General features: G+C 40.0%; 1 protein-coding gene across 3 annotated transcripts in view; it reads left to right on the forward strand.

Annotated features, from left to right (window-relative positions):
• Window positions 1–20,415, forward strand: part of rnf152 (ring finger protein 152) — a 57,980-nt gene that overhangs the window by 9,003 nt on the left and 28,562 nt on the right. For 2 of the 3 annotated variants that reach the window (XM_063483923.1, XM_063483925.1), the window contains exon 2: window positions 13,603–13,633. The exons of the other annotated variant lie outside the window; for it this stretch is intronic. The gene's annotated coding sequence lies outside the window, so the exon portion shown is untranslated. The remainder of the gene's footprint in view (window positions 1–13,602; window positions 13,634–20,415) is intronic. 3 annotated transcript variants of the gene reach the window in all.

Below are 20,415 nucleotides of genomic sequence, written 5' to 3' on the forward strand. Positions count from 1 at the left end.
CTTCCGCATTGTTATGGCTGAATTCCAGTGGAATGACGGTCCCGTGGTAATAGACGTTCCAGCCGTAACCTTATCCCTAACCATAACCTTATTCCTAACGTTAACCAGACGTTAAATGATGTAAAATAGTGTTTTCCAAAGCGATTTGAAGAAAATAAACGAACATGTGTAGATTGAGTCCAAACGGTTCTCATGTGTTCTCCTTTTTCCGATGTCGTCATTTTGGAACGTGTTGGGTACCCGAAAACGTCACCTAGCGTAAAATGTTACGCTTTGGGAGTGAGAACGTGTTGGAAAGAAAGATGGTGAGAGGTAAAGCATTCAAGTGCAGCTTACTGTCACTAAGAATGAATTGTGGAGTTGTTGACTCAAGTGTTAAATGGATAACAATATATCCATTAAGACAAGTGCAGGGTGCCCATAATTAATAAAGTCATCATCAGCTTTCTCTATTGTGTTAGCCAAGGAGAGCTAAGCTGTTTAGATAATTATTAGAGAAGAGATAATTTGGCACTCGTGTTCGTGTAATGGTGGTCCGCTGACCCATACGGCTTGATCAGGCAAGCGCTGGACGACTAAACTGTGTCGACTGAGTTGACGATTGGGCTGACTTTTTCTACGGAGCTGCCATATTGTGACCACAGAAAGTGATTTTTTTATAGTGCTTGTTCACTATTTGAATACCCCCCCTTGTAGTTCCTGGGGCAGGTCCACCTACTCAGCCATGCTTTTTTAATAAGTTGGTCTCCCACAGTGATTTAGCCACAGTGTCAGGCAGTAACTGAGTAAAATATTCATGTCTGCTGCCCTTTCTCTGTTTACCCAGGTAGCGAGCTAGTGAGCATTTGAGATGCTTATTCGAGAAATTATGCAGCGAATGCTTCATTTATATATAATGTGGGTGGCGGTGCATGTCACAAACTTTGGTAGTCGGGGTTGCTAATCAGCTGAGAAACAGTCAAGCTGGGGTTCTTCTCACTGATTTGACAGATGGGTCAGGCCCAGATGACCTATTACCTACTGATTATTTGGTTATAATGCAATCAACTGCTGGCATTCATGTTGCAGATAAGCAGAGATATCTCACCCATGCCTTAACAGGCCTGAACTGTAGTGAAACCTAAACCATGCCAAAATCTTTAGGTTTAAATGTTTTAGGTGATTATTGTAAATGCACTTTAATTAGACACTATTAGGGATACTTCCAAAAAGGATTCTTTGCATAACAATCAGAAATCCAAGGGCTGATTCAAAATATGGTCTATAATTCTGCACACGAACTTCAGTTATTTTTAGGTCAATAGTGTCGCTTTAGTGAAAACCATATAAAAGATGGATGCAACTTCATATTCCAAAAAGACATCTATAGTAATATGACTCTTCAGTCTTGTAGTTTGATCAACTCAGCAAATCTTTACTAGTTTTCCTCAGTTTCTTGGTCAAATGATAGTGATGGAGGCAGTTTCAGGCTTCACAGCGAAACCTTGCCTGCTAACGGTGACATCACCATGTGTGATGTCACTACATCCATCTTTTATGTACAGCTGGGGCCTCAAACTCTAGTCCTCCCCCTTAAATTTACTTGAGTACAGTTAGGGGTTGCCACTTAAGCATGCAATCAGGTTCTATAGTCTTGCTAATGACCTATTAATTTTATTCAGGTGTGTTGCAACAAGGACACATGGAAATGTTTAGGACACAGCCCTCGAGGACTGGAGTTTGAGACCTCTGATGTAGAGTACGTGGTCTCACACAAGATTTACGGCCAGTACACATAATATTAGACCACACAGTATTTTTCTGCACTTCCTTTCATATTATTGAGGTACATACCAGCCCATGAGTTTTGTGTACCGCTGTTGAATTTTATTCAAACTAGATGTCATCCATTTCAAAGTAACAGCAGCAAAAAATGCAGAACTTTTTTTTTTGTAGTTGTTTTCTCCTTTTTGCTCTTTTGCATTTAAATGCGATGTATCCACATGTTCTCTGCAGAGCAGTCATTGTAGTGCTAAAAAAAAGAGCTAAGGGCTAAAAGCAAGATACCATCGCAAGGGTTGAACTGATGTCAATAAGGTGTTAATAAATGCATAATTAAGTTTTTAAGTGTGCAAAGCTCACTTTGCGGTGGTAATTGTTAATGGACTGAATTGAGGAGCTTTAATAAAACAAGGGTGTGTTGTACGATTTGTGAAATGATCCAGATATGATTGATGAGCTGGACTGTAGATGGTCGATTTACGGTGAAAGACGTATGTCCTAAATGCTGGGATTTGCATGATGAGATGGCATCGGCTGGCGTCGGGGTTGGGATTTCAATGTCTGAGGCAGACGTTGGAGGATTGATGGAAAGTTTTTATTGGAGATGTATGAGGCTGTGAAGCATTGTTGAGCTGTGAAAAATCTGGAGCGCACAACTCTCCACTGTGCAGCGAGTGATGTATCGACAGAGCTGGCAAGACGCCCCTGGGAGTCGTTCATTGGGCAGTTCAGGCGACGTGACTCTACGCCTCACCTTTTGACCTTTTAATGAACTGCAACCAAAGGACTCGCGAGTTTATGCCCTGCTCGGCTCAGGTGTAACCACTGCTTGTCATGTGACCTGTTTTTCATTTTTATTTAAAGCTTCACAGATTTTAACCATCCGTTCTCCGGTTGGGCTGAAGCCTCGGCTTGCTCGCCACGCAGCCGTGTGCTCAGCATCAGCTAGACACCTGACCCACTTTTCTTTTATTCCAACATCTGGGGCCGTCTGCCTCGATTTGACGCCTCGCACATGCCTTCATTATTCATTACGGGGATGTGACACAATCTGTGACAGCTGCTCTTCATGAAAGCATCATGAGAGAAGAAATATAAACAGCAGCAGCATATGGTGCCTTAAATGATGTTACAGATGCTCTAAAAAGATAAACCCTCTGTTTGTTTAATATTTATTTTTTCTCTGTATCCTTATCTCTTTGCACACACATCTTATTTGATCAGGGGACTGAATTAGAAAGCCATAACAGAAGCTAAAAATTAGGCTTCTGCAGTTGTTCTGTGTATTTTTTTTTTTTTTTTCATATTCTGTGCCAGGTTCTGGCAAACTGAGGCCCGGGAGGTGAGTTGTTAATGTTGTTGTTATCCTGGGAGGGGGAGGTCTTTGTTAAAATGTGCTTTATTTTTTTCAGGGTGACCTCTCCTTTTGAACCTTTTGGAGCTTTTTGGGGGACGTTCTGTGGAAATGGCTGCATGCTGTTTTGTGTCTGTAGGGTAGAGGAGTCACAACGCACTCCTGTCGTGATTGAGTTTTTATTTTTTTCCCTCCTTTCTTTTTTGTACGTAGGACAAAACCCCAAAAGGCATACAGCTTGATGGTGCAAAAGGGAGGAGGAAGATAAGATCAGTGATAACGGAAAGTTTAGAAGAAGGGCACATAAAAGGTAGATGACCAGCAGGGGTGTGCATTTGATTTTTAATTATGCTTGAGGCATAGCTCCAAGTCCATCAGCCCAACTCTTTGGTCCTGGGTTACATAGCTTTGAACCATTCCTTGTTACTAGGATACCTGGTACCATATTTTGGAAGTTACTTCAAAGTTAATGCTATGGTGACGAGCCTGCAGAGTAATAACCTGCTGTGTCTGTGAAGCTGAGAAAATATTCATAATAAACCTACAAAATATTTGACTTTAATAACCAGGTTTGAATTTAGTAAAATAAAAATGTCTCGAGAGCTGTGATGAAGCTCAGTAGGATGGTCCGTAACAAAGGATAAGACTGATGCTGATAAACTGTGACTTCATGTGACAGCTCACCTGTCTAGTGTGAAGGAAAGTAACCTTCACAGTCTTGTTTAATGTTAGCTCCTGAGTGATTTTGCCCTCGATGTCCTCGTTCATCAGAATGCATAAATGCACGGATCTTCCTAACTTTAGAAACCCTTGTATCCTGCTGCTCTCTAAAAGCTGTAATGTTGATTTGTAGGCATGTTGTCAAGCCTGTATGCTAAATGTTTCACTCTGTTTGCAGCAAGCTTACCAACGTAAGGCTTAAGAAATGTTAATAGACAAAATGCTATAGATTAACTTAAAAATATAGAGGTGGTTGGCACAGTTTAAAAGTGATTTTTGGCATTAATTCAGATTATTTCATAAGAAAGGGTAAAATTGGGCATAATGAATACAAAGGCAACTGATGTAAGACAAACTATGAGAGAATGTCCCTATTTCTGGAGACCTTGTGCATCGAAATCTTGCAAAAAAAAAAAAAAGTGCATATGCAAAATTACCATTGAATTTATTAAATGTGCACACTGGCCTAGGGTTGGGCAATATATCGTATCTACTAGATGTATTTGGGACTGCATGTAATTCATTGAGGTGTTTTTTTTTTTTTTTTTTTTTTTTTTTTTGTCCCGTCCCACATGCATCACTAATCCCCCCCGCCTAATCAGAAAATGTTCTGCCTGCCACACTGCGCTGAGCATGCGTGTTTACCAGATAGGGGGAAAAATATGGCGACAGCAGTAGTTTCAGATGAGCGAGGGAATGAGACTAACTGAAGAGGAGTCAGATAAGCTAGTTCCAAAGAGAAACAGCACTGGATCAATGATCTGACAGTGGTTTGGATTTCACAAGAAGAATGTTGAACAAAATGTAATAATTTTCAAGACATGCCATAAAACTATTTTTGTTAAAGGTAGGAGTACCATGAATTTATTCTACCACCTGAAAAGTCATCCGCTGCAAAATGAAGAATGCTTTAAACTCCGCATGTCATCATCAAAGAAAATGTTAAACGTTTTTATTTTGAATTATTCTATTTTGTCTCTTAAATTCTTACTTGATGTACTTTTTTGTTGCTTTAAACATTTTTTTTGTTAAATGTCTAGTGTTGACCACACAAAGAGACGCACTGTGACAATATTGTAATTTGAGAAAAACCTCTGTGTGCAGCTGATGGTTAAAAAATGGTTAAAATAAAACATTTAAACTCATTTTGATTTTTTTTTTATTCAAAGTAGGAAAATATATTGAATTTTGGATTTGAATGAGGATGCCAATGTAATTTTAGGCATTATATGGTTGAGAATAACATTTATTTTTGGAGGTTATTTGAACATATCATGATATATATATTGTGTATTGTGGAGAAAAAAAATAGCCCAACAGGTCTACACTGGCCTATTTTGCTCTTTAACCAACAGATTTCTATAATCTGCATACACTTTTCATACCATTTATACACTGACACAACCCCATTTCCAAGCAGAGAAAGTGGTGACAGTGTTGTAAGAAAGTAGTTTGGACATCAAAGTTAAAAAAGTTAAAAAAAGACTACTAGACAACAGCAGGTATTTTACTGCCCATGAAAACAGGAGAAAAAAATCGACAAGTCAACTAATCTACAAGAAATGGCTAAAATTGAGCTCAGCTACTGGATGAAAGATTGACTGTACAAATATTGTTTATTTTTCTGAGCCTTTTGAAACCATCAGTCACATTCTTTAATAATCAGATCATGTTGCTAAAATGTGTTGCACTTTCTGCTGTAGTTGGCATTGCAAACACAATGTCCTAGATCAGTTTGCAGAGTGTGGCTAACGTTAGCAGTGCTAGGATCAGCTTTCTTTCCCTGTGCAGAATTGCTCCACATAGACATTGTTCCAACTGAGTGTTTAAATATCAGTAAAAATCTGATTCCATCATTTTAGTACTGCAGATCCGCGCTGGTTCATGCTTCTGCTATGTTTATTTTCCAACTCTTTCAATTTCCTCTTACAGAAAGACGGAGGGGAGCTCGTTTCTGTTGGATATGCCTCTGTTAGTGGTCAGCGGCATTATAAAAACTTAGAAGTAACAGTTTACTGGTGTAAAACATCCATTAAATATGAATATCTAGCTGACTAGTATTTGGGCTTCCATCTACCGAGGGTAGCAATATTTAATCGGCTTAGCTGACTAGCGAGCTTTAAAACAAACAGCAGCCATGTTTACATGGAAACAAGTAACCAGATCAAAAGCCTTACCAAAAAAAAGCTTAATGTAAACATACCAGTTGGAAGTTTCTGACCTGATCACACTCGTTCGGAAGGAAATTTCTGTCTGATCAAGACAGGTGGTTCATACAGATCATTAATTAGATTGGGGTGCATGTAAAGACGCCTTTGTGTGTTTGATGTGAAATTATTCAGTTTTTTCTGGCAAGTTAGACATTTGTATTGTACAATCACACATGTGATTTTATTGTATTGTAACTATTTGATGTATCTTCTGGGTCTAAAAGGTTAGGGCAATCCAGAAGAGCCATAAATCTGCTTTCTTTCTAATGACTAGCAGGTACAGCCACTGCAAAAGGTTATTTTGGTTTACAGAAATCTTGGGAAAAATGGTCCTTGGGCTCCACTGATCCCTGGCCTCAGTAAACGCCAAAGCAACGTGGTGTTCACTGTTTAAAGCGGGATGTGCTTTGCCATGTTACAGACAAGCTGCCAGCCTATGAGTGTCTGGTGTCCTTGGTTTCTCAGTCAGATCTATCAAACATGTTCAGATTGACGCTTTACAGCTGGATTTGCCAAGTGATGTGTGATATTGGGATAAAATAAGATTTCATGTTAAAATTTGTGTTCATGGGAGTTTTTTTAAAAAACTTTTTTATTTTTTAAATCCACCATGTATGAGTGACTGAGCTTTGTGCCAGATGATGCCAGTCAGTCTTCCCTTCCATCCTTCATCATTAGTCCACTGCTCCACATTTTGAGTCAGGTCTTTCTGTGCTGCAGCTATTTAACGGTAATAAAGATGTACTGTCTTTGGATTCCCCAGCGCTCACTCTGTTCAGCTCTGCCAGCGAACCTGTCCTCGTAGCCAGATTTATATGCTTGGCAGCCATTCCTCGGATCATTGTTGGACATAAAACAAGCCATGGGTGGAGGGGTTGGAGGTGGAGAGGATGGTCAAATGAATAACTTTCATTTCTTTTCTTTCATTTTCACCCAGAAAGGAGTCATTCCTGAGATTAGATGTCACACATGTGATTGGTTTTGGTATTAATAGACTAGTCTGTCATATATGCTGATATTATGTACTGCTTTTTATGCAGTCCACCACAGGAAGGGAACATTTATGAGAATTTCACACATGCTCCCCAGAAGACGACTAACAAAGCAGTGAAAACCAGGGAGTCTGCAGCAGCATTCCTCCATCCTCCATTACTCCATCTCACAAAAATCATCTTCCTGGCCTCTAATGTGTCTTTACTGCTGCCAGGAAGCGCTACAATGACTTTAATCCCTCTTTTCCTTTTTTTTTTTTTTTTTTTTTTTTTGCTCTACCTGTTTTTTAAGTCTGAGTCAGCGCTCAAACAGAATGACAAACTGGGCCCAGCCGCCTTCCCTTCTGCTACATTAGACGTCTCAGTGGCTGTGGATCACCATGGTGGGTGGCGAGGCTTTGCCCAGCACCTTGCCGATGGGGAGGTTGATGGTTGCATGTGGAGCAGCATGAAATGACCCTTTTGATGCACACACTTTAAACACACATACACATAGAGATTAGTGTGGCTGTGGGTCAAGATGTTATATTTTTCTTGTTTTAAACATTTAAATATGCAGGTTTTAATTTATTAAAAGCAAAATCCCACAGCGTTGTTTTGATTCAAAGATTTTTGCAAATGTGTACAGAATATGTCCATTTTTATGAACATGTTAAGATCACAATCAATTTATCTGAGTTAAATAGACAAGTATGCATTTATGTAAGTCTTTAACGTTGACTCCTTAAGGTGGTAGAAAAGGTCCTTTTAAGGGTTTTGGTGGCTATTGTAGGGCTGTGCGATATGACCAAAATCCCATATACCAATATAAGACATATACATAGCCCCTCCTTTAGGAATAAGGTCCTCGATTTGTTTTGACTGGTCTTTCTGTCTCAACAGGATCTCAACAGGATCTTCAGCTTTATTGTGAAAGGTTTATGTGGAAAGTAAATAAGCGGACGGCTGAGCCACACCCTGGGTTTACCATCATTGTTGCTAACCACAAAGCGTAAAAACAGTTGTTTTTTCGTCCGTAGTGTGGTTATTTTAAATATAAGAGAAAGGGGGAACTTTAAGAAATTGACATAGCTACTACAGTGACCGTCAAAGCGATGAAAAAATATAGCTGTAAACAGTTTACTTTGCGACACCATGAAACAAACAATAGCGTAATATGAAACGATAGATGTTTTTATATCGTCATCCGATATATATTGTTATATCGAACAGCCCTGGGCTATTGGTAAAAAAATAATGGAAAGTTGCATGTTGTTGTTGTTGTTTGTTTTTTTTTTTGTTTTTTTTTAACATATGAATTAAGCTATGCTTGTAGGTTTTGCCTGTGTTTTTTTTTTTTTTTTTTTTTTTTCTTCAAAGATGATTTTCTGTTTTGTAAACCTATATACACTCACCACCACCTCATTAGGTGCATCTTGCTTGATTGTATCACACAGCCAAGCATGATGAAGATCTTCCATTGCACCACATTCCAAAGGTGCTCTGTTGGATTGAGATCTGGTAACTGTGGAGGCCATTTGAGAACAGTGAACTCATTGTCATGTTCAAGAAACCAGTTTAAGATGATCTGCTCACAAATCACTGATTAAGTTATCTATGTTGGTGTTATTTTCAACTTAATAAGGACACATCAGCTGGAAGTGGTATATTATTTATTTAGGTTCCCAACAAGGAAAAACTCTGCCAGCGTGAAATGACTTAATCAAAGGCTCGTTAATGAATTTCCCTGAATCTTTCTAAAGGTCATGCTGGTGATCTGCAGCTGTGCGTGGCTCAACAGTAGGTTTGAAAGACAGGATGACAAGTCATTTAAAGAGCAGGAAAGAGTGGCTAAAGATTGACCAGCTGCTTTGAAGGCAGTGGATCTATATTGTAGTCTTTTTTTTTTTTTTTTTTGTACAGCTTTTAAGCATTCAGACAGTGTTGCTCTTGCTGCTGTGAGAGATGTGTATCATTTGCGCTTTCTGGGAAACATCATGGTTTATTTGCTGCAAGTCTTTGATGAGCTGTAATAAATTATTATTTTTTTAACAGACAAATTGAACACTGTGTTTGAAGCGCACTTCAAATCCAGATCAAATCCAACTGGAGCCCATCAGTGGCTTTTAGGCAAAAAGGAAAAAAAGTACTCCTACTATGCATATATTATTTTAAAAGCCTGTTGTATTGGAAGTAAACCAAATAATGAAAGCAGGCATGTCAAACGCATCAGGTGTCTCTTCTCTTTCGGCTCCAAACCCTCATTTGTCTTTGCCTTAATGGGACAGCCGATTGTTTTCCTCCTTGTGAGCATGTTTCCACACAATTTGAATTAATTGGATTGTAAATTGATCCTACTTTGGAGCCAAAACCCTGGAAGCCGTAGCTTTGGCTGCGTACAACGGTTTAATCTGAATACTAAATGTTATTAAAAGCCTCCCCTGCTTCGCCCATGTAGGACAGTGTGTACCTGGTAATGAGAAAAAAGCCCAGAGGGCTTATTGCATTCATTGTGCAACAGCATGGTATAATTCAGTAATTAATTGCCTTAGTGCCTGCATGTTGCTGTAATGTTTTCAAGATAAACACTATGACGTAGTTCCCATTAAATGGCTCTTGTGGCTCATGCTAACTTTGCATTTACCACCTCTGCTTGGAAGTATCCCCAGATGGTGACCTCTTATGCAGTCAGCAAAATGGCCATCCCAGGCAGCTAATATATGTATTTACTTTGGATCAGTCAGAATGGCAAATATACACAAGGAATCATGTAAAAACCAGCTTTCTAGAAAGATAATTTTTGGAAACTTTTTGTGACAACCAATTCAGAGGCATGTGGTACCTTTTTACAGAAAGGCAACGAGAGCTCAGAAACACAGATAACTTTATTTAAAAAGAAAAAAACCCCAACCATGTTAAGTTAAATTTTGTACATTTTGGCCAGCCAAGTGGTTTCACAGCTGCTAATCAAACAATTATAACAAGTTATTAAGTTGGTTACGTCATAAAAGTTGGCCGAGGTGGTCAGTGAGAGAATGCTCATTTGTTACAATGATAAATGAAAGCAGTTGTTTACTTGCCAATGCTAGCTTTGTTTCACACAAAGCACAGAAGGTAACTGATCTGAGAGCAGTGAAAGCAGAGCCAGCAGTGGCTTAGCTAGCATGCTAATCTCCAACAGTCTCCCATATCAGACCAGAGGTTTATCCACAATTCACATGTGCAATCAAGCTTTATTAATAGGAGATGGAGACAGACAAGTCCATGAGATTTTAGTAGTTCTGTAATCAAGTTTGCTTCCAGAAACAATATCCAACTGCAATCACAAAATGGCAGTGATCTAAAGGATAGATGCAATGTGAGAATGAGGATGAGGGATGAGAGAAGCTTTATGGCAGAATACAGTTTGAGATGAAAGAAGATTTCTTTCACTTAATTTAGGTCTATTTATTTAGAGTCCACTGCACAAGCACTTCCTGCCTTGCTTGCTCTGATAGAATGTCAATGTTCAAATCTTTATAACACAGGTGGAGTTTGCAAAGTTAGCATAATCAGTGAAGTTATAATCGCACAGTATTGAAAAATCTTGGTTGAAACAAAGTTGCAATATACTTAAAACAGAGAATTTGGTGCTTTACTTTGTCTTTTTTATTGGTTAAATCAGCATTGTGTAAAACAGACTGTGTAATATATGGATGTCCACACCTCTACACCACATATCAGTTAAACATGTTTTGCAGTTTCACTCGTGCCATGTACATATCTCCTAGTTAGCTAAGCAACAGATGAATAAAATACTAGAATTCCAGCCAAAAACGGCCTCCAGTGGAATCACAGGTAGTATAAAAAGAGGGATGTTAGCACTTTTTGATGAGAGGTGATTAGATAAGGAGTATATCCTGGTGAGTGACACCATGAACTAATAAGGAAAGAGTTTACTGACGTAGGGGTTGAGGACCATTTTCTCACATCTATAGGGCCGAAGTCCTTTTGCAACCACAGCTATTGGCCCCTGGTAGCTTCACTTTACAGACCTTTACACTATTTGTGGTCGGGAGACTTGTCATTGAAAGCAGCCAAGCAACAACTCCAGTATTGAAATGGATAAGCTATTAAAAACAAACCAAAAAACAACAACTCTATAGAGTTGTCCTAAAAAGAGAAGATAAAATAAGAGATTGATACAGTGAAAAATACTATCAATCTCTGTATTTACGACGATGTTTGTGCAAGTTTTCTCACCAATTAAGGAGGACATGAGGTACAGACAGACAAATATTCATACATACATATACTACAATGATGATGATATGATATGAATATATGGAAGTAGAATAACTCGTCTACTAATTGGAAGGTTATTTGTTCGATCTCCCTCCAGTCTCCATGCCAATAATTCTTGGGCAAGAAATCAACCCCAAGCTGAATGTTTGTAAATGTTAGATAAAAAGAACTTAGAAAAAAGTGCTTGGATGAATGGGTGAATGTGTCATGTTGTACAAAGTTCTTTGAGTGCTCAGGTAGAGTAGAAAAGCGCTACATAACAACCTGTCCACTTAACCATTATAGTAGGATGTACTGTTTTTAAAGTTGGGCAGTCACCTGAGACTATTATGAAGGTGCCACATGTTTTATTATCTTAACATCCCTTAAAGACCTTATTACACTTGGTGAATGGGTTTTTCTTGTGTACACTATACATGTACTTATTACTATTCTGCTCCCAGTAGTAAGAGCTCAGTGTGATGTTTGCATTCTACGAGGAGCTCATTGACCTTAATTTGCATGCATCCTTTGATTGATGGTATTTACCTGCCTTTTTATGAATGGCCTTTTTGTAGCTGGTGCTCTCCATGAGAGCATGGACGAAGTGTGGCCTGAAAGATTTTTTCCCCCCTCCTTTCTGTCTTGCCTATTTAGCTGTATAAAAAAGAACAATGAGAAAAAGGACTTAAATGTGTCTGGTCTGCTTTAGCTCATTTTCTATTCTTCTAAATTCTCTCTAAACCTTGTGTTTGTTCACTTTTGAAAGCTCTCTTTCCAAGAAAGTGAAGTTCTTCTATCAAAAACACATTTCATTTCATTTTAAACCCCTCCCCCCACAGACACACACGTGGCATCTTATTTCGCTCCACCGGTGGCAGAATTTTAATTCTCTTCTTGCAAAACCTCTTCGCCTATTGTGCTTCACTATTCAGAGTACAGCACTTCTTCTCATCTCGCCAGCTCTGCTTACACAGCCAAAGCTCGAAGGAGCGAAAGACGCTCCCCTCAATGTAGATGACAGGATAAAGGGAGAAGGAGACAGAGAATGAATGAGGAAGGGGAGCGAAAAGAATGGAGAGAGTGATAGAACGAGAAGCGAAAAGGCCAGGGAGGGAGGAGAAGCCATGTCTCCTTTGTCTTGACATTTCTCTGCGTCTCTCCTCTGGGAATGAACACCTCGATATAAATGTTCCACACAGAAGATGGAGTGGGATAGGAGGAAGAGGAGGAGGGCTTGTTTGATGTGCATTAGTTATTACAGAGTCTGCGTATAATTTGGTTTGGGGTTGATGTAATTAAAGGGTTCGGGCCTCAGCAGTTTTCCTCAGACTAATTTGTTTAGGAAGTGCTGATTCCCCCGCCGGCCGCCGGTGACGATAGAGTGACTCTGCTGCAGCTGTTGCTGGTGGTCATGACAACAGGAGGGCCCACAGGTGTCCATATTGATATCTCTGTCGAGCTAGCTGCCTCCTCAGCGGGACTGCATTCACATTCAGCACTTTGCACCTGGTGCTGTTAATCCACACAGTGGCTGGAAAGGACATCCACCTGCTAAATTCTCTAAGAGATGAGGTGGTATTTAGAGGGTGGTGCTCATTTACACCTGGGAAAAGGTTATATCCCAGTAATAGATAGGGCTCTATTATATTAACTGCTTATAAAAACTGAAAGGAAATCATGCTAATTAGTGAGCCTTAAGTCAGCACACTTGTCTGAATTGCTTTCCAGATGGTTAGCTGTGTAGCTCCTGAACAAGCAGGAACAATTAGACCTGAACCTACCAGAAACTGCAGTTCCTCTAGTGGCCACTTGAGGCTAGCCCCAAAAGCGAGTCAATCCCCAGAGACTCCCAGGTTAAAATTTGGACATTTGGACAAAGCATGTTACAAAAACCAGTTTTGGCACCTATCGATAGTTTCCCTCTTCATGATCACTCTGATCTTGATACTGGATGTAGGGACGTGGTGTATTTGACTGACAACTGGTATCTGCCAGCTCACTAATCCGAATCACAGATGTGGACCTCTTTTAATGGATTATCTGACAGGTTATGTGGTTTGTTGTGTGATACACACCATCCAAAATGTTGGTGCTTCAGTTTTGATGTGTGAAATTCTCATATTTTATTGGTCTGTTACTTAGCACTAATTTGCAGGTGTCCCTGTCTGTTCTGTGTACCTGTACAATTCATAGTAGTTTACCTTCTCACACAAAGGGTGACACCCTGGTGGCTATGCTATGTTTTATATACAGTCTTTGTTCCTGAAGCAGATTATATAAAGTGGCACTAAGATGAATTTTTTGTTTCTTTGTTTTTCAGAAAAAATAAACACAGGAGTCTGACAACGCTGGTGAGTGACATTTAAGTAGAATTAGATTTGTGACCTTGTGTTTTTAACTTTTAGTAATTGTTAATGAACATTTTGCATTTCAGATGTGAAGTTATGAGGTGTGAAATGCAGCATGCTAAAAAAAAAACCTTTGAGAAACAGGGATGATTTCTGCTTATTTTATAGTAACCTTTAGGTTCTATTAATTTCACTGGACTACTTTTTATATTAAAAAGTATTTTATTTTATTCCTAATTCTTTCTTGACTTTCAATGATGGTTCCCATTAGTTTTACAAGTGTACCTTTGGTTTTCATTATTATCTTTTTCTTGATGCACGCTCAATCAACCAAGTAAGTAAATCCTAAAAAGTCGATTCTTTTCATCTGGACGTTTTCAGTGGGAGAAACGTTTTGTCGCTCATCCAAGTGACTTCTTTAGTTTCAGCTGACTGCAGGTTTCCCCAACCTTGTAAACAGTACATTTGCAGAATGACTGAAACTAGCCCAGTTAATGAACTGTGGGCTGTGAGGTCAGTTTTTTGACCATTAATATGGAAATTGTCCACTCAATTAATCACTGGCCATGAGTATCATTCACAGAGAGTTGGGGAATTTGTGATGGCGATACTCAAAATAAACAAATAATAAATAAAATAAAAACATTTATTCATTGCGAAAAAGAATAAAAAAAATCTCTCAATTTGGGTTTCATTATTACACTTTAAGTTTAATAAACAGGCAAGTTGCACTGAAATGATGCAACGCTTGCACAGCACGTGGACATTGCATAGACTTGTCTGAATAACAAGTTTTAAAGGTTTTTCTACTTACATCAGTCTGTGCTGAATTTTGTAATATAATCTGCCATGCTACAAGCATGACACACCCACAGAGTAAAGGCAGGAGGGCCACCCCAAAGTAGACTTCCAAAGAGTCTGAGGGAGGGAGATTTGAAGAAACAGGAGACAGGAAAACAGCTCGTTTCTGATAGAAGATGAGATGATGAGCTGCACAAAGATCTAAAAGTTCACTTTCAAAAAGAGTTCTCATCCAATATTGTGTCATGTACAAACTGCATGGTGGTACCTGATATAAAATGATTTCTAATTCTAGAAAACGACTGATTGCACAAAAAGCTAATTTGCCTTTTTATGCTGTTTTTCTGTGGAAAAATCTAACGAGCTAATCAGCCTTAATCACAAAATGAGGCTGATGAGATGTGTCATTCATTTTTTGTTAACTACAACAACATGGGTTCCCTCCAAATAAAAATCTGGCATGTGTTACAGTACAAACACATCCTTGCTCGCAAGAAAGGATGAGTTGGATTTGAGAAGTTTGTGAGTGCTGGCAGGGTTTTGGGTTTGTGCGAGCGAGATGCTTGTGGTTTTCTTTGATTTACAGCCTCACGGTCTGGCCGGGACAGCTAAAGTAAGCATGCTGTGTTCACGTGCACTTGATGTCACCTTGCAGGATTTCTCTGGGCATTAAAGTTGGCTCATGCTGGAGTCTGGAGCTGTGGGCATGTGAAGTTCAGTTACAGAGATGATGATGAGTCTCAATTCAGCCTGAAATGAAAATGCAACTTTTTGAGACGTGAACTCAGTTTCTCTTTGAAAGCATCATCATACTCATGCAACTACATGATTCTTACTAGACACTGTGGTTATATCTTAAAATTGCTGCCATTATTTCTTATAATTTTACCATTTTGCAGTAATAAGTTCTTCAGTTCTGCTATGGCAGACTGCGGCTTTTGGGATTGGTTTTCTCTGCGAGGTATTTGATGAAAGCAAAGCTTTGCCTACATCTCGAGGCCTAAACTCGGCAGGTTGAGAACCGATCCTGCTGTTCTGCTTCCTGTCGATGATAATCTGTCCACTCCTCAGGTGGCCTGAATGAAAGCAGGAGCTGGCTGACGGATCAAACAAATCACCTCCTTGCTTTCCTGCTAGATTTTCTGGGAAAATAAATAGTTTTCAGCTTTGCTGACAAATAAAATCACAGGTGGACAGTTCCTAACTATGTGCAGGTGGAGTTTTCATTTTGTGAGCTGCAGGTCTGATAATCACTGAATCTGTAAGTGGTACTGAAAAATTCTCAAGTCCTCTCAGGCAATATTTTGATTGACTTGCTGTTTTTGTAATCCTGGAGGCATCCACGGATGTCCATACGTGGCCTCCCCTGATTGTGTTTACTTCGTGCTGGACCAGGCAGGTGTTTCATGTATAAATTATGGCCATTAGCTCTAACTAAATCGAACACTGGAAGCAAAGAATAAAAGATGTTTCCAGCCTTCTCTAATTCAAATGGCTTTGTAGATTTACTCTGTTCAGTCATGCATTTAGTGAATCTCCTCTCAGTGCAGAGAAAGCTGGCTCACCCGTAATAATCTTTTGTTGGCCAACTGTGTTTTTAAGGCCACCAAGCTGCTAACCATGAGTGCGCCATTAGTACTCTTGGTTAATTCTCTTTTAATGCCATCTGGAGCAACCAGTTAAACCGAATGAGCTGAAATCTGTGTGAGTTTCACAATTAAAGTATGGAAACACCAGGTGATAGAAAAACATCATTAATAAGCCACAAGGATCCACTCCAGGAGAGTGGGGTTTAACTCCCAATGCTTATGCTTTTGTCTAATTTGTTGTTAGATTATTTTTGTGGTAAAGTAGACTTTGTTACAATGTTAATCACATTAAAAGCTCTATTTTCTGAGATACCAGCTGACAAGTCCAGACTCATGAAATATACTGCGTGCCTGCATCCCTGAAAAGAAGTGCAGTGTTTCCCGCACAAAGATTTTTTTCAAATTTAAATGTAACAATAATAAGTTGTGATAATCCTAAAAACTAACTACACCCCAGGATTCAACAGCTGTTAGAACTACCTTCAACAGCTCTCTTAAGATCTTGCCACATCATTTAAACCAGCTTAATATCTGGCTTTGACGGGGTCATTGCAACCCCTCAATTCTTGGTTGACTCAGTCACTGCAAAGTGTCCGGGTCCTGTGGCTGCAAAACGGGCCCAAATCATCACCCCTCAGCCACAATGCTGACAGTTGGTGTGTGGTGTTTCAACTGACAGGATGTGGTTGGTGATGCTGTCCACTATCACCCAACATCTTTACTCTGGTCTTGCCTGTCCAAAGGACATTGTTGAAGAAGTCTTTCTTTCTTACATGACTGTATTTTTGGCTGTGTGAAAAGAAATGCAGTGTTCCCTACACAGATTTTACATGGTATGACTCCACAGGTATATTTGGTGATGCATTTTAGGATTTTTTTTTTTTTCCAAATTTTGATAACATGTCCCACAGTAGAGTTAAAAAGTTTAGTCGCTGCTAACCAGCGAGCCTTCGCTGTTCCTCTATTTTGCTACTGTAAGGAGGACACACTAGAGATGCCATCAGCTGGCTCTCCAGTGAGTCTCGTGTCACATGACTTGAGCCTTCGTGGCCTGCTGCAACATGGTCGAAGTTTCAAATAATCAGGGAAGCCTATGTAGATGTAATCCCTAAAGCTTTGGCGTCACACAATTTTCTTCATGATGTCAAGGACGGAATAGGATTACTTTGGGCTGTAAAGCATGCAAAGCTACTCTAGAGTCCAAGACGAATGAAAAATGAGCATAATAGACCCCCATTTAAAACTTTTTTATGAATATAATTGTGTTGAAGTTGCTTCTTCACTCTAATCCTGTAATTGAACTGTATTAAAATGGCTTCACATATCTCTGTCCATGTATTGACACTTAAATGCTCTTTAATATTACAGCACTTTAGCTTACAGTATAACATTTATGCTATCTTGTATCATACTGCCATAAAAGTTGCTTTCAGATCATTTTTGTAGTGGAGTTCATATGAAGGGAATACGAAAGAATTCATGACACTTTGTGCTTAACTGTGTGCGTGACAGCATGTTAACATAGCTACGAATATGAGCTCCAGAAATATATATGACCCATATTCATGTCTTGTGGGACTGTCTTCACTCAGTTCATCCTCTGGTGATGTCTTCAAGCTTGATGTATGTCTTTCTTGCCGGCGTCTCATATCTCATTCGTGCTTGTTGTACTCTTTGGATGTCTTTGTTTTCTCCCCCCCCCTCCATGCTGTCAGTGTGTCCCTTGGCCTGTTGATTGAAACATGCCCGCAGTCTGTCTGACGACATTCGATGCCAAGTGGCTGATTTATTTGCTCTGTAACACACCGATCCTCCTGCTGTGAAACCCCCCTCCACTCTGCTTCCATTTGAGGAATCTTGGAGTGGATGTGGTGAATTCATCAGACATTGACTCTGTAAAACACTTTTCCTCCTTCTCGCTTCTGGCTGCTGATCTCTCACTTGCTGAGATGGCATTGTGCTCTTCATTGACTGCACCTTTGTGTGTTTGTCTGGTCCTTTATAACCATCTCATCGGATGTCATGGCCATTGATTAACTCGACAGGCCTCGTCAGAGCTTGTTATCCCGTCCATTTTCTTGCCAACTGCTCGAGTCACTAACATTTAGGTTGCTGCGCAGAATGCCTCAGCAGGTGTTAATGTAGCTCATTTTCCTCACCAGCGTCCATCCACACCTGTGCTGCTGTCCGAGAACAGCGTGTGCTGTGCAAGTGTGATAAAGAAAAGCAGCACATCACAAATACTCTGAAGTCTGTGCATCTTACAAAGGATGAAATTAATGATTGAGTCACTTTCTGATGCTTTGTTAATCAGCTCATTGTATTTGGGTTGCCAGGTTGTCGCAAATCCTCTTCAGTCAACTCTTAAAATAAACTGAATGACCAGCTGAAATCTGTCCATCTGTATGTCCATCCACTCAATCGTCGATTCATCCATCCATCCATCCATCCATCCATCCACTCACTCATCCTCCCACTCACCCATTCATTCATCCATCCACCAATCCATCAGTCCATCCACTTACCCATACATTCATCCATCCACAAATCCATCCGTCCATTCACTCACCCATCTACCCACTCACCCACCCACCCATCCATTCATTCATCCATCCACCAATCCATTCATCCATCCACCCATCCATTCATCCATCCATCTAGTACTGATTTTCTGGGTTGTGGTCATGGCGGCAGTAGCTGGCAGAAAACTCCAGACCTCCCTCTCACCAACCGCCACCTCCAGCTCGTCTGCGGGAAAAACGTAATCTTTCTGGTTTGCCCTGGGTCTACCTCACAGCCTCTTCTTGCTACGATATGCCAGGGAATACATTGCTCATCCATCCGTCACTACCCTATGACCACATAGATCGACTGGTAAATTGTCAGCAGCTCTCTCTTTACCACACTGTTCCTGTACATCATCCGTTTGTCAATCACCCACTCATGAACAAGACCCCAAAATACTTAAACTCCTCCACTTCTATTAGAACTACATTATCTACTAATGTATTCAGACAAGGTCATGTCTGTTTTATATAGTTATTATATACTACACTGGGCTACAATTAAAATTACAAAATGCGCTTTAAATTTTAAACTGGGTCAAGTTTTTCTGCACCCCCCAAAAAAGAGAGAATATGTAGGACAAATTAGAGAATCTCATCCAGGCTGGTTTGTGATGGTTTCTCTTTGGTGTGAGCCACTGCAATGAAGTGCTGTCACAGTGTATAGGGGGAAGTGGTGCATTCAAACACAGGGAAATCTCTGTACATAATGTTTACATATCCACCTGACTTCTGCAGGCTAGAGGACAGCGTGTTCTCCTGGTTTCTCTTACCATGGACGTGTTTCTTTAATACAAGCTACATGTTGTTGACCACTACAGCAACAGCTCTCTCTGTCAGCTGCAGGTCTTTCCGGAAACCAATTGTTTCCCCAGGTTGTCCACTGCCAAGCCAGAGAATTGGCTTTACAAAAGGAGCTCTATGAGGCTGAACCAATTTCATCAGAGGCACCTTGAAGGCATGTGTGCACAGGTACCCTTTCACATGTTTAGCCTCAGGAGACACCACTGAAGGTCAAGCGTGTCAGCTGTGTGTGTGTGTGTGTGTTTTGAGTTTGACATTTGCCTTTTTTTCCCTTTTTTTTTTTTATAGTAGCTATCTCAGCTGCGGGGCTCTTATCTGGTATGTTGCACTGCTTTAAAGAGAGGGGTGATCTACAGGAGAGAGTGGTGTTGGAGGTGGAGGTAATCACAGGTTTGTCAGCGGTCGTGTCTGTGTGATGTCCGTACAGGTCAAAGGTGCGTCATTCATCTCACGTGGATGTAGAGACAATGACACGAGCCTCTCTGCCTCTAGTTTTGTTCTTCGTCTTTCCCACTAACTACCCCTCAGTCTCTAGTCTCCGTTACATTGCAAAGGCTCGTAATACAAGATGGATTAACCTCCCGTTAGGCCAACCAGAATACAACAAGCAGCTGAGACTATTAGAGAAATTTTTTACTGCAGTAAAAGCTTTCATTATTTCATTTTATCTCCTGAACAGTCATTTGCTAAAGAGTCCACATCTGAGTGTCTCCTATAACGGATGAAATTTATGGGCTCAAATTGTGGTCATAAATATTTTGTACTTGTAAATCAGGATTTGTATGTGTAAAAAGAATTTGTGTGTGCATAAAAAAGATTTGTGTGTGGACTTAGCCAAAAAATACGTGTGAAACTCTGCACTCAAGTTTCAAGTTACAAGTACGAATTTTGACCCTATTTTTCTTCCTTTCATCTGATTGGTCAATGTCATGTCAATCACAAATTTAACTATCCAATCGGAGAATAGATGGGTTTGGCTGTCGGAGGGGCGCTTTTTTGAACTGCAGGTCCTTGAAGGGTAATACAG

Source organism: Pelmatolapia mariae, linkage group LG9, assembly GCF_036321145.2.
Source record: "Pelmatolapia mariae isolate MD_Pm_ZW linkage group LG9, Pm_UMD_F_2, whole genome shotgun sequence".
Classification (NCBI taxonomy): domain Eukaryota; kingdom Metazoa; phylum Chordata; class Actinopteri; order Cichliformes; family Cichlidae; genus Pelmatolapia; species Pelmatolapia mariae.